Source organism: Haliotis cracherodii, unplaced genomic scaffold (assembly GCF_022045235.1).
Source record: "Haliotis cracherodii isolate W230 unplaced genomic scaffold, xgHalCrac1.p SCAF_18, whole genome shotgun sequence".
NCBI lineage: Eukaryota > Metazoa > Mollusca > Gastropoda > Lepetellida > Haliotidae > Haliotis > Haliotis cracherodii.
Window position 1 is genome coordinate 13927181 of NW_027266273.1, and position 8190 is coordinate 13935370.

Sequence of the window (8190 nt, forward strand, 5' to 3'; positions counted from 1 at the left end):
ATGCTCATGATGTCAATCACTAGGTTCTCTGTCCAGACACGAATATTTACAGAGCGCCATCATATTGCTGGAATATTGCTCAGTGCGGTGTTTCACAACATTGAATATGCAATAGATGAAGCGACGAAACCATTTCCATATCAAATAGAAATCTCTGCATAAAGCAGAGTCAATTGTACAATTATGACTCTATCATGAGCATTTGTTAATGAATCAATATCATTATAGTAATGATACCAGTTGTTCGTGAAGAGGTGAGCGTAACCTGGCCCCAACGATGGCACCCTTCATAAACACATGCAAAGGCAAGTCAATTGTTCACGTGAAACAAATATCAATACTCAATGTGCATTATAACTTGTAAGTAAATACTTAATGGCCTAAACACTATCTGGAGCCCTGCTGTGTGTAAACTGTCTCACCAGGTTTAATTCTTAAAGGAATATATCAATGAAATAAATATACGCCATCACAATGGTTCAACACTTTACATACATATTTCAGCCCTGGTAGATATCAAATTAATTACCAACACGTGTGCTAAAAGGCATGTTTGATTCATGAAAATATACAAGGCAACTGCACACGCCCTGTGTGGCTGAAAACTGACGCCAGGCGTGATCCTGGTGACGATGGCGTCAACAGGATAGATGCAGATATTCGTCCCAATAAGACGTGACAAAAACACATTGTCTCACGATCAAATGATTTATACTATGAATTAGAACTAAGGCGTCTTCCACGGACAACGACATCGGGATGACAAGCGTGTACCGTTATTATCCCGGTATCATACGTTATACAGAGATATGGCGACTTCCATAACGTACATCACGTGATGACGGATGTTAAAGATTATTCACTATATGCATAACCTCAGTGAATCATATCTTTACTGCCGGGAGTTCGTGTAACCTTCCTTATATCTGCTTTTTTGTCATTGTCTGAGGGCATGTATAACGAGCCGGTGGCTGTATAAACGAGGCAGTGCGAGTGTATGAATGAAATGACCGGTACTGAACTGATACAGAGACAACATAAGTTATCCAATAAAAGGGGAAGTAGACAGTGTCAATACCAGTATCCAAGTTAGAATTGACTTTCACACTGAGTGAGTATTTAACTTTATAGAGTGAGGGCAAAACTGTATAGAGTGAGGGCAAACTTAATTATAACAGACTGAGTGACTATATAACGAGACTGTCACTGACTGCGTAAAGTAATTACTATATAACGAGTTTATATACGTAACAGTGACTATATAACTATTCAGTAACTGATTGAGTGAATTAATGACTATATAAACGTATTAAGTACGTATCAGTGACTGTATAGCGAGGCGGTAACTGTGTGAAGCAATGACTATATAAACGAGTTTATATACGTAACAGTGACTGTATAACTAGACAGTAACTGACTGAGTGATCATGAAGCAATGACTATATAAACGAGTTTATATACGTAACAGTGACTGTATAACGAGGCAGTAACTGACTGAGTGAAGCAATGACTATATAAACGAGTGTATATACGTAACAGTGACTGTATAACTAGACAGTAACTGACTGAGTGATCATGAAGCAATGACTATATAAACGAGTTTATATACGTAACAGTGACTGTATAACGAGGCAGTAACTGACTTAGTGAAGCAATGACTATATAAACGAGTGTATATACGTAACAGTGACTGTATAACTAGACAGTAACTGACTGAGTGATCATGAAGCAATGACTATATAAACGAGCTTATACACGTAACAGTGACTGTATAACGAGGCAGTAACTGACTGAGTGAATCAATGACAGTATAAACGAGTTCATATACGTAACAGTGACTGTATAACGAGGCAGTAACTGACTGAGTGAAGCAATGGCTATATAAACGAGTTTATATACGTAACAGTGACTGTATAACGAGGCAGTAACTGACAGGGTGAAGTAATTACTATATAAACGAGTTTATATGACTATATAAGTAAGGTTATATACGTAACAGTGACTATATAACGAGACTGTTACTGATTGAGTGAAGCAATGGCTATATAAACGAATTTATATGACTATATAAGTAAGGTTATATACGTAACAGTGACTATTTAACTAGGCAGTAACTGACAGGGTGACGTAATTACTATATAACGAGTTTATATACGTAACAGCGACTTTATAACGAAGCAGGAACTGACTCAGTGAATTAATGGCTATATAAACGAGTTTATGTACAGTGACTATATAACGAGACTGTCACTGATTGTGTGAAGTAATGACTATAAAACGAGTTTGTATACGTAAAATAACAGTGACTATATAACGTGTCTGTCACTGACCGAGTGAAGTAATGACTATATAAGGAAGGTTATATACATAACAGTGACTCTATAATGAGCCTGTCACTGATTGAGTGAAGTAATGACTATATAAACGAGTTTATATACGAAACAGTGACTATATGACGAGACGTTAAGTGACAAAAAGGTGTAGTGGTTATATACACGGGACATGTGCGTAAACGTGACTATATAACAGTGCAGCAGATTTGTAACATGGTCTATATATGCAGTAAATATGTATAAACAGTTTGAATAAATGAGTTTTTAAATTTTTCTTCTTCTTTTTTAAAACTTTTATATCGAAGTACGCACACACATTACAATAGTAGCAACATCGCAGTATAATAAGCATTACATATATGTACATGTATGTATGTATAAAGACTATTACTAAGAATAGTGTGACAGAATATTTCAACTGGTGGTAGTACAGTTTAAACAAATTAGCATGCACCACATTGTGTATATATTTATACATTGTATATTGTGTGTGTGTGTGTGTGTGTGTGTGTGTGTGTGTGTGTGTATGTATATAATATATATATATAATTTCATATGGGCTTGCTTTTGTAGTATTCATTTTATTCACTCTGGAACAGAGATATAGAAGTTGCCCATCGTTTTTCAAATTTACCACCCTTACAAGATGTATAAGCATTTCATTTTTCGGTTGAGTTTTCCAACATCATAATTTCATGCTGGCGTTCACGTTTCGGTAGCGTCCTTTCATCTTACATGAGTAGATAATTAATCAGATTAAGTATTTTGTCTATATCAATGGTACCCAACAGAAGTAAAAGACATTTTGTTGTATTATTATTTGTATACGTCGTTTTATTTCAGATGTAGCTTAGAAATTATTCCAAAAATTACTCAATAGATGACAATGTAAAAAAGCGACAAAACCCTTTCCATATTCAGTAGTAATCTCTGCTAAAAGCAGAGTCGAATGAACGATACCGACATTATCATGAGCATGTGTTAATTAATCATTATCAAGAAGTGATGATACCAGGTGTTCGCGAAAACGCTAGCGTATCCTGCCCCACAGATGGCACCCGTCACAAACACGTGCAAAGGCAAGTCAATTGTTCACGTTTAGTGGACCAATTAAATTTCAAGCGGCACTGTTATTAAACATTTTGGTTTAAAAATCTCAATATGCCGCTGAATTGTTGAAGGTTAGGCTTCATTCTATATTTTTTCTTTATGTCCTTAAAAGATTGTTCTTTCAGTATATCATTGGTATTTCTTACTCCTTGAGAATGCAAAATTAATGTTTATGAAACATACACATTGTCATACTATATCAAGTTGGTCATTATAGCTTATACAAATTGAATATTTTAATCATGCCCATGCTAAGAGCACATCTTGCCAAAATATATTTTTCATCTTATGTGCAAACGAGCATATTTTCTCGGATCCATATTCCCAAACTGATATGTTTAAAGTTAGGTCCTTCAGCATAAAAGTCATTCTCCTTTGCACCACTTTCCGATGACATATTGTATTTACTTGATTTTATCATCATAATTACACCGTATCATTTCCGGTAAGTATGTATTGAATGTAATTCCCAAAACCTTTAAGGACCAAGGGACCAGTCCAAATTTTGAAGCATCATCCAGACAACCCTACTCTTGTTGTGGTTTAATTTTAATCCTGACAATTTACTGTACAAACGAACTGTTTCAATGCAAGCCCTGAAGTTTCTTTTATAGTGTCTAGAAATAGTGACGTATCATCTGCATATCGATTTATAAAGTACTGCAAGTTACCAATAGTAATACTTATTATGTCTTTGTGCTCCTGAGTGAGTGAGTGAGTTGGGTATTACGCCGCTTTTAGCAATATTCCAACAATGCGGGGGCACCAGACATGGGATTCACACATTGAACCCATGTGAGAAATCGAACATGACGTAAAGAGGCAACGCCCCATAAACAATTAAAACGTGAGAACGACTAAACAAACGGGGCAGGGCAACATATTCGTGCATGCAACAGTGATGACAAATGAGCCATCGAAGTATGACTAATGATACCTGGTAGTGACTGATATGCGGGGGCAGTGACAGCATAAACAGTGATAATATGAAGTATGACTATGTACACGTACCATGAGTGGTGTAAAGTAGACAGGGATAATAATCAGAACATGAACAAAACAAATGCAAATAGTGGATCTTCAGGCCAAATATTATAGGGCGACATGTTTTAATCATCACATCAAAATGCAGATTGTTTGGGAATAGTTTTAGATGTAAAGCTGTTGGATTAAAAATTTCAACACTGTTTAATTCGAAATCTATTCAAAATGTTCGATCGGCCAGGTCACCACTCAACAGCTGACACCACTACAGTTGCCACAGGTGTGTCTTGCTACCACACAGGTACACTGATGAATGTTCTCACATTGCAAAACAAGACAACTGCATGCCCGCTGATGCTACAACAGGGTGGACTCTTACTAATATTACATTTCGATTAGATAAGATAGACTATCTTTAAAAAGTAATGTATTATCCCGATGAAAAGGGCGTGGTATGATAAGAGTAAAACACTTCTTCGGTCCCGCACTTGCTCATTGTCGGATTTTCTCTTGACGTAAAACAACCGACCCTTCTTCACTAATTTTATCCTTACCAACTAGATCATGTCATGTGCTGAACACAAACACAAAAACACTCTTGGCTTACAATTACAAAACACTATAATGATAATAATTGTCATGCAGTGACACTGTTACAATGTAACAGTATTTCAGTTAGTGTGCCTACCATGAAGGGATATTGTGGCCATATGGACTTACAATGAACAGGAACTATTTCAGTTATTGTACTCAACACAAAAGGATATTGTGGCAAGATGGACTTAATCGTAATCGAACGATCGACTCTGACATTTCTTTTGAATATGGGAAGGGTTTTGTCGCTTTTATTACAATGAACATACACTATTTCCTGAGTGCGAAATCAGCAACACCGGAAGCGCTCTTTAAATCATTATCATCATCATCATCATCATCTATTTCAGTTAGTGTGCCTCCCACTAAAGGATATTGTAGCAACATTGACTTACAATGAACAGACACTCGTTCTTGATAAGTTCTCATTAAGCAGGAACAGAGTTACAACCGGAGGCTTACAGTGTGTCACTATTTCATGATCAGTTTGTGTGTCTACCAAGAAGGGATGATCTGATATTATGGTCTTACAATGAACATACACTACCTCATATTGAACCATTGGACCACAGTTACAACGGGGGCAATATGCGTGTTTTCCACAGCTGACGAGGATTAGAGGCACAACAGGCAACGTGAGACTGTGATCGTGAAACAGATTAGTGACCAATTACAATGTGGCTAACACAATGGTCCGATACAACTATATTAAGAAGGCATGTTCTCTCTGAGGGAGAGCATGGGCGCATGCAGCGTACCTGCTAGAAATATAAACACATAGCTGAATGAATGTTAGTGACATAAAAAATGTGCAAGTCTCTGTGAAGGAGTGACTCAAAAGTTAAATCGGCAGTATGTCAACCATATAGCGACTTGAGCATTTACCGTGTTGATCGAATAAAATCCCGCAAACAAAGGCAGATAAACAACCTGTAACAAGTACATTTGAAGCGTGTTGGGGAATGCTAAATACTAATTTAACAATCAACAACGGCATAATCCGATTCTTGCTGTAAATTGCGAGTAACTAAAGTTTGGCTTATATATATATTACTCAAAGAGAGTTCAAGAACACACCATTCTTTCATATTATTAGTCATGACATTACAGTCAACTACAGTCACTGCTGCAATTCGGGTGCTCTAACTTCTTTTGAGTAGTACGCTCCCGGTACATTGATAACGATGAATATACCACATAATACATATGGCGAGTAGAACAATCAGCCAGTTATACCATACATAGTAATACTATATATTAGTCATATGAAAGTTGAAAGATACAGAAAATTGTCATGGGTAACAAAATGGGTAACAACCAGACATTTGTCTTCTTGATAAACTGCATAACATTTGACAAAATAAGTGAAAAAATAATAATGATGAAGGAGTATGTATTTACTCCAAAAAGTTGTGTTCCTCATGATAAAGTTGACATCCATAAATTCTCTTCCTTATTCACTGATGAAGGAGTAAGTATATACTCCAAAAAGCTGTGTTCCTCATAATAAAGAAGTTGACATCCATAAATTCTCTTCCTTATTCACTGATGAAGGAGTAAGTATATACGCCGAAACGTTGTGTTCCTCATAATAAAGAAATTGACATCCATAAATTCTCTTTCTTATGTGTATTACTTCTAAATGCCTTTCAAAGACTCGAAATAAATAATGTTTAAAATTTCAAAAGACCATGAGCATGAACATGGCCCCAGATGACTCTTCACCGTATGTTCGTACTATTTTCATCTACATGTCTTAAGAAAGATCAAGGAACCGAGTCAAGGAACCACCATACGCAACCAACACATTTAAAGGCGATAAGCTGATATGAATCTGTTGACGTGAACCATACCATGCAGAAAAAAAAACAATACCATAAAAAACACTGATGATTGATAACTAAAAAATAATTCAAACAGAACACGTTAACATGTTCATATCTTATGTGATATAACATTAACTGTTGGGAACATTTATATACAAAAATGTATGTTGACATTGAAAGAAAGCTATTAAACGCACACAGATAGAATATAAAAGGGTTGGCCCTACCTTGTGAAGTCCTAGATATGAGGTGGACGCGAGGGGAGCGTTGTTTACTATTCACCGAGTCGTCCTCAACTGATGTTACACGCGGCTATTGAAGATATATCTCAATAGCTATTGATCTATCTCGATTGTGCGCATAAGCTACAGGGGACTGATTCATATGCACAATGAAGGAAATTATAGATTTGTTCTTGAAAGTATTGACGATGGGTGTCTCCTCGTGATATTGTTACATATATTTACTGTTGAGTGTACGTGACGTTACTCTACATATGTTTTGTCTGGCGTTGGAGCATTTGAATAACGGAGTATGTTTTATCGACTTATATAGACCATTGTTGATAAATCTAAACCGTAGTTGTCGCAGCAGATTGTCGCGTCCATCTGTTACCGTGAGTCAATAGCTGGCGTCGCTGTTCCGCGCTGAGACGACGTAAGCCACACATTACTTTGGGCAGCCATAGGCTTAATGTATAACTGATAGCCTATTAGTTTCAGGTAGCCTACACAGTAACGAGTCTGCATATATCATATAATAATTTATTATTATTAATAATCGGTTATTTTCGATATTACCTTAAAGTAATAACGGCGGTGGGGTTGCCTGGTGGTTAAAGCGGTCGCTCGTCACACCGGAGACCCTGGTTCGATTCCCTAACATGGGTACAACGTGTGAAGCCCATTCTCGGTGTCCCCTGCCGTGTTATTGATTTAATACTGTTAAACGCGGCGTAAAACCATACTCACTCACTCACTCAAAGTAATAAACGTGTAGAATTGGAATGGAATTATTCGTTAGTTATTGAAGTGGACAAGATGCACGCGGGGTACTCTCCGTGAAGTAATTCAGCTGATTGGAAAAGAAGGGGTAAAGTATAAGTTAAGTTAAGTTAAGTTAAGTTAAGTTAAGTTAAGTTAAGTTAAGTTAAGTTAAGTTAAGTTAAGTTAAGTTAAGTTAAGTTAAGTTAAGTTAAGTTAAGTTAAGGTTTACGGTTTGTAGTTTTTATTGACAACATATCACTCCCGCGATATTGGCCTTCTGCAGCAGCTGCTTTGATCAGTATTTCGTTTGTGAGTGAGTGAATGAGTGAGTATGGTTTTACGTCACTTTTTAGCAAT

The 8190-nt window shown here is 36.6% G+C and overlaps 1 protein-coding gene across 1 annotated transcript in view; it reads right to left on the reverse strand.

Annotated features, from left to right (window-relative positions):
• The window catches only part of LOC139465793 (EGF-like domain-containing protein 2), a 38326-nt gene extending 31148 nt beyond the window's left edge, over positions 1-7178 (reverse strand). Inside the window, exon 1 of the mRNA XM_071247709.1 lies at positions 7075-7178. The gene's annotated coding sequence lies outside the window, so the exon portion shown is untranslated. The remainder of the gene's footprint in view (positions 1-7074) is intronic.
• Positions 7179-8190: the final 1012 nt, after the last annotated feature.